At 42.5% G+C, this 7,589-nt stretch overlaps 1 non-coding gene across 1 annotated transcript; it reads right to left on the bottom strand.

Moving 5' to 3' along the window:
* Positions 1–406: 406 nt before the first annotated feature.
* Positions 407–487, bottom strand: trnas-aga (transfer RNA serine (anticodon AGA)). The gene has a single exon. It is a non-coding gene; the product is annotated as a tRNA-Ser (tRNA).
* Positions 488–7,589: the final 7,102 nt, after the last annotated feature.

Raw genomic sequence — 7,589 nt, 5'->3', positions numbered from 1 at the left:
ATCAAGGCCGATGCAAAAGATCACAACCGTATTATTTTTCCTAATCTTTTTTATAAGTTCCAGGACATGCCAAATTCATGGTGATTATTTCCACGGATAGTTGCACATACACAGAGACATATATAGAGATCGACAGACACAGAGACACACACACATATATAACCAAAAATGTACACGCACCAACGGGCATGCACAGATGACTTCGACATATAGAGGGATAGACAGGCTGAATCACTGTCGCAACTTTGACTGATTTTTCCATTTTCCTATCCGTAAGTATCGCGAATATTGCAGATTAATAAAAAATGTCAGTGTTGAAAGGTGTGGGACGTTATTCCATCTATCTCATGATCAGTTTGGCAGAGAACTGGTTAAATTGTGAAATGGAATGAAAAATGCTGAGAATCGTAGTCGGCAGGATTCGAACCTGCGAGGGATAACCCAATGGATTTCTAGTCCATCGCCTTAACCACTCGGCCACGACTACTGAGTCACTGCCTTTTTAAACGTTGCTCAGAAAAAACTCAGTCATCTATCTCTGTGCAGCAGACGGCCAAAGACTCCTGAAGAACACTCCGTTTGCTCAAAATCTGGAAGAGGCAATATCCTCTACCTCTATTTGTACAGTTCTATCTTGCACTGGAACTATTTAATATGAATCTCGTCCGAGAAACAGAAGTAATATTCTACATTTTGAAAAAACTGCCTTTTTGTTGTGGAATTCAACTTCAGTCCCTAGAGTGACAGGCGGGGATATTCACCACGAAACTAACGAGTACGAGCTCTGTCAGAGCAGGAATTGAGCTGTGAACAGAACTGGACACCAGAAGATGTCGACAGACACATTGAGAGGCAGAGGCAAACCGACAAACAGGGAGAGACAGACAGCGAGATAGAGACAACGAGAGACAGAAAGTGTGAGACTGAGAAGGAGAGGCACACTGAGTGAGAAAGAGACTCAAGCACATACATATACAGAGATGTGTGTGTGTGATCTATTAAGAGAGAGAGGGAAAGAGTGAGAGAAAGACAATGATAAAGACAGTGACAAGGAGAGAGACAGATAGAAAGAGATAGAGACTAAAACAGAAAATGATGGAAATACTTCTCAGGTTAGAGACAGGCAAAGACATGGACAGACCGAAATGATGGGAAAGAGAGAGCCAGTCAGGCAAAGAATCTGAGAGAATCCCATTGGAACAGAAGTGGACACCGTGAGAAAGAGACAGATTGAGAGACAGAGATAAGCAGAGAAACAGGGTCAGACAGAGTGAGTCAGAGAGAGGCAGAGACCGAGCGACACAGCTACATTTCACAATTTCATTTCTTTATCGGCTCTGACTGTCACATAGTTAACAAAAAATTGCAGGTTCAACAGATGAAAATCCGGTATCACTGATCAGAATGGGAGGAAATTCGTGTTGAATTAAAGTGTAGAATAAAAGGAAAAGTAGATGGGGTAGCATTGCTGGTTAAAGAGGAGATTAATGTAATAGTTCGGAAGGACATTAGCTTGGATGATGTGGAATCTATATGGGTAGAGCTGCAGAACACCAAAGGGCAAAAAACGTTAGTGGGAGCTGTGTACAGACCTCCAAACAGTAGTTGTGATGTTGGGTAGGGCATCAAACAGGAAATTAGGGGTGCATGCAATAAAGGTGCTGCAGTTATAATGGGTGAATTTAATATGCACATAGATTGGGCTCAGCAAACTGGAAGCAATACGGTGGAGGAGGATTTCCTCGAGTGCATAAGGGATGGTTTTCTAGACCAATATGTCGAGGAACCAACTAGGGGGAAGGCCATCTTAGAATGGGTGTTGTGTAATGAGAGAAGATTAATTAGCAATCTCGTTGTGCGAGGCCCCTTGGGGAAGAGTGACCATAATATGATGGAATTCTGCATTCGGACGGAGAATGAAACAGTTAATTCAGAGACCATGGCCCAGAAGGGTAACTTTGAAGGTATGACGCATGAATTGGCTAGGATAGATTAGCGAATGATACTTGAGGGGTTGACTGTGGATGGGCAATGGCAGACATTTAGAGACTGCATGGATGAACTACAACAAAGGTACATTCCTGTCTGGCGTAAAAATAAAAAAATGAAGGTGGCTCAACCGTGGCTATCAAGGGAAATCAGGGATAGTATTAAAGTCAAGGAAGTGGCATACAAATTGGTCAGAAATAGCAGCGAACCCGGGGACTGGGAGAAATTTAGAACTCAGAAGAGGAGGACAAAGGGGTTGATTAGGGCAGGGAAAATGGAGTACGAGAAGAAGTTTGCAGGGAACATTAAGACGGATTGCAAAAGTTTCTATAGATATGTAAAGAGAAAAAGGTTAGTAAAGACAAATGTACGTCCCCTGCAGTCAGAATTAGGGGAAGTCATAACGGGGAACAAAGAAATGGCAGACGGATTGAACAAGCACTTTGGTTCGGTATTCACTAAGGAGGACACAAACAACCTTCCGGATATAAAAGCGGTCAGAGGGTCTAGTAAAGAGGAGGAACTGAAGGAAATCCTTATTAGTCGGGAAATTGTGTTGGGGAAATTGATTGGATTGAAGGCCGATAAATCCCCAGGGCCTGATGGACTGCATCCCAGAGTACTTATGGCGGTGGCCTTGGAAATAGCGGATGCATTGACAGTCATTTTCCAACATTCCATTGACTCTGGATCCGTTCCTTTCGAGTGGAGGGTAGCCAATGTAACCACACTTTTTAAAAAAGGAGGGAGAGAGAAAATAGGGAATTATAGACCGGTCAGCCTGACCTCAGTAGTGGGTAAAATGATGGAATAAATTATTAAGGATGTCATAGCAGCGCATTTGGAAAGAGGTGACATGATTGGCCCAAGTCAGCATGGATTTGTGATCGGGAAATCAAGCTTGACAAATCTTCTGGAATTATTTGAGGATGGTTCCAGTAGAGTGGACAAGGGATAACCAGTTGATGTGGTATATTTGGACTTTCAGAATGCTTTCGACAAGGCCCACACAAGAGATTAATGTGCAAAGTTAAAGCACATGGGATTGGGGGTAGTGTGCTGACGTGGATTGAGAACTGGTTGTCAGACAAGAAGCAAAGAGTAGGAGTAAATGGGTACTTTTCATAATGGCAGGCAGTTACTAGTGTGGTCCCGCAAGGTTCTTTGCTGGGCCCCAGCTGTTTACATTATACATTGATGATTTAGACGTGGGGATTAAATGTAGTATCTCCAAATTTGCGGATGACACAAAGTTGGGTGGCAGCGTGAGCTGCGAGGAGGATGCTATGAGGCTGCAGATTGACTTGGATAGGTTAGGTGAGTGGGCAAATGCATGGCAGATGAAGTATAATGTGGATAAATGTGAGGTTATGAACTTTGGTGGTAAAAACAGAGAGACAGACTATTATCTGATTGGTGACAGATTAGGAAAAGGGGAGGCGCAACGAGACCTGGGTGTCATGGTACATCAGTCATTGAAGGTTGGCATGCAGATGCAGCAGGCGGTTAAGAAAGCAAATGGCATGTTGGCCTTCATAGCGAGGGGATTGGAGTACAGGAGCAGGGAGGTGTTGCTACAGTTGTACAGGGCCTTGGTGAGGCCACACCTGGAGTATTGTGTACAGTCTTGGTCTCCTAACTTGAGGAAGGACATTCTTGCTATTCAGGGAGTGCAGCGAAGGTTCACCAGGTTGATTCCTGGGATGGCGGGACTGACCTATCAAGAAAGACTGGAATAATTGGGCTTGTATTCACTGGAGTTCAGAAGAATGAAAGGTGACCTCATAGAAACGTTTAAAATTCTGATGGGTTCAGACAGGTTAGATGTAGGAAGAATGTTCCCAATGTTGGGGAAGTCCAGAACCAGGGGTCACAGTCTTAGGATAAAGGGTAAGCAATTTAGAACCGAGATGAGGAGAAACTTCTTCACCAGGGAGTGGTGAACCTGTGGAATTCTCTACCACAGAAAGTTGTTGAGGCCGATTCACTGAATATATTCACAAGGAGTTAGATGAAGTCCTTACTACTAGGGGGATCAAGGGGTATGGCGAGAAAGCAGGAATCCGGTACTGAAGTTGCATGTTCAGCCATGAACTCATTGAAAGGTGCTGTAGGCAAGAAGACCGAATGGCCTACTCCTGCACCAAATTTCTATGTTTCTATACCAGGAGTGGGGAACGAACCAACGTGGGGAAAATCCTATTAAATTTTCAGGCCAACGCCTTAAACACTCGGCCATCCTGGTCCCATGCGAATCTGGGCTTCAACCCCAACCCCACAGACAAACACATACACATCGGCTTTCAGTGAGTATTTACGAACATTTTTAGCAATATTGATACGGGGGCAACTCTTCTATTCTTTTTCGAGCAATGCTCTGGGACCTTTCATATCCACCCGAGGGTGCAGACGGAGCTTCAATTTAACATTTCATCCGAAAGTCAAGTGATTCAACATTGCAAAATTACCCACGTGGTGCACGTGACTGTTAGCCAAGATGATATGCTCAAGTCTCAGTCGAAAATGCTGCTACCGAATCAAAGCCGATACAAAAGTTCACAACCGTATTATTTTCCCCACGTCTTTTTCATAAGTTGCAGGGCATACCCAATTCATGGTGATGATTTCCACAGAGAGTTGCACATACACAGAGACATATATACAGATCGCCAGACAGAGACACACACACATACGTAACCAAAAATTTACACGCACCAACGGACATGCACAGATGCCTTCGACAGAAAAAGGCGAAGAAAGGCTGACTCACTGTCGCAACTTTGACTGATTTTTGTATTTTCCTATCCGTATGTATCGTGAATATTGCAGATTAATAAAAATGAGAAAAAAATGTCAGTGTTGAAAGGTGTGGGACGTTATTCCATATATCTCGCGATCTGTTTGGCAGAGAACTGGTTCAATTGTGAAATGGAATGAAAAATGCTGAGAATCGTAGTCGGCAGAATTCGAACCTGCGCGGCATAATCCAATGGATTTCTAGTCCATCGCCTTAACCACTCGGCCACGACTTATGTGTCGCTGCCTTTTTGAACGTTACTCAGAAAAAACTCAGTCACCCATCTATGTGCAGCAGACGGCCAAAGACTCGTGAAAAATTCTCCGTTTGCTAAAAATCTGGACGAGGCAATCTCCTCTAACTGTATTTTTACAGTTAGATATAGCTCTGGAACTTTTTAATATGAATCTCTACCAAGAAACAGAAGTAAAACTCTGCATTTTGAAGCAACTACCTCACCGTCGGGGAATTGAACCCCGGTCTCCCGCGTGACAGGCAGGGATACTTACCACTATACTAACGAGGAACTGACGGGCACCAGTTCTGTCAGAGCAGGAATCGATCTGTGAACAGAACTGGACACCATGAGAAGTCGACAGACACATTGAGAGACAGAGACGAACCGACAAACAGGGAGAGACAGACAGCGAGATAGAGACAACGAGAGACAGAATGTGTGAGACTGAGAAGAAGAGGCAGACTGAGTGAGAAAAGGACTCAAACATATACATATACAGAGATGTGTGTGTGTGATCTATTAAGAGAGAGAGGGAAAGAGTGAGAGAAAGACAATGATAAAGACAGTGACAAGGAGAGAGAGAGATAGAGAGAGAGCGATAGCGACTAAGGCAGAAAATGATGGAAATACTTCTCAGCTTACAGGCAGGGACTAACAGTGTCGAGGAAATGTCTAAGTTAAATTAACTCAAGCGGAGATTTCAGAGTCTTGCTTCAAGAGATTCATATTTTACACGCGAGATATCTCGGAGAGCTGCTTGGTCGTTACCAAGGCAATAATCTGAATTCTACAGAAAACTCATTCTATCTTTATACAGAAACAAAGGAATTTTATCTCATACAATTGATAACCTCATTATTCATGAACATTACTAATTCTAAACAGGGCACAAAGGTCAGTTCGAAAAGCATGACTTTATCTATTCGGGGACATTAATCATTTCTTCTGAGGGTCAGCAAGATCATCATGAAAAGCCCCTCTTATCAGTTCCTGCATAGTTGAGAAATCTGTCTGCCTCCAGGCCATGGGGGTATCTTATCATATACAAATACCAGATGTACAGCCTTCATGTTATCTGTTATTTTCTGTAATTTAAGGAACATTAAGTATTTTCTGGCTTTGCTGGATTCTGCTGTCTCAGCAAAGAAGCAAACTCAATTTACAGAAAGGAATTTAACCCCTTCTTATACTGTGAAAGCGGCTGGTTACTTTCTTCCACAACTCCCTCCTTGTTGATCTTTTTTAATTGATCAACATATTTTCTTTCTCAACTAAAAAGGGAGGCTCATATCCCTCGGGGTAATGTCTCATCTCTAAGCATTTGTTTCATTATAGTCATCTAACTGTCCTTCTATTCGGTTTAACCTTCCCTTCACGATCATATTTTTCTGTTCCATTCTATCTACTAGGTTCATTACTTGACCTAATAGAGATTTTACTTTCAGCCCCATTCCACAAACGACTAGTAGTAGAAGTAGCATGATCACACCTAATGCTACTATAGGATGTATTGCAAGCTTTAATACGGCTGTTGCCTTGGGGGACCAGCCTAGGAATATATCCCACCAGTGATGTGCTGTTATTGAGGTGACTGTGTTTGCTATTCGTACTAACTGTCCCTTTTTGAAACTCATTTCTATCTGAAACTGGTGGATGTCTCGGCCCCGTTTTGACAATGCCTCTTCAATTTGTTTGTAATGTTGTATTAAATTATGCAGTCGTGTCAAATTAATTGTAGGGGGTAATGGTTCAATTCTGTGCACGGTTAAATAATTCTCTACATTTTCCCACTGTCCAAAAGTATAAGTTCGTTTTTCTTCTGGGTCATATAGAGTGTAGACTTCTCTCACACAAGTATTAATAGGAGGCATATATAAAATTCCGTCCAAATAGACGGGTTTATTTCCTGTTAAGCAAACTTCGTTTTGTCCTATTTCTGAGACCTCTGTGTCATTGGCTTGTTTTAGTTCCCACTTGCATATTCCTGTTGGGTGTTGTAGGGAGCATGGTTCGTGTATGGCGGTTCGGTAAGGACATACCATCCCGAATGGCCATTTAACACATCCCCTATCGTGATGTGTTAGATCACTTTCATCGACCCAGTCCCCTTTAAATTTTGGGTACCAGAAGTTCTGTCCAAACAGTTGGGGTATTACTTGGTACTGACACCAAAGTTCCTTCTTAGTCATACTTATTATTTCCATAGTAATATTACATCCTTCTACATCACATCTAGTATATTTTTCTTGAGGTTTAAGGGCTAGATCAGGAAATTTATTTCTCTGTTTGATTCCCAGTAATCTTTCCCAGGTCTCAGCGTGGAAAGATAGTATTTTCCTTTCTAACTCGGCTCTCAATAACTGTCTGATTGTCTCTTTAAACATGCAATTGGTGTACCAATTCACCCCCTTTTGCTCCTTCATTAGGTTCTCTATTTCCTTTTCTATTTCTTTACTTTGTTTCCAAGTCATTTTATCTGTTATGTAGCCGGATACCTGCAGTTGCTGTAGCCCTTCATCCCAAGCATTTCTTAATTCTATACTTTCCCCGACTAGTCCTCCGACG

This window comes from Pristiophorus japonicus, unplaced genomic scaffold (assembly GCF_044704955.1).
Source record: "Pristiophorus japonicus isolate sPriJap1 unplaced genomic scaffold, sPriJap1.hap1 HAP1_SCAFFOLD_517, whole genome shotgun sequence".
Classification (NCBI taxonomy): Eukaryota; Metazoa; Chordata; class Chondrichthyes; family Pristiophoridae; genus Pristiophorus; species Pristiophorus japonicus.
Note: the sequence above shows the minus strand (reverse complement) of the source record. Positions and strands in the feature narration are given on the sequence as shown.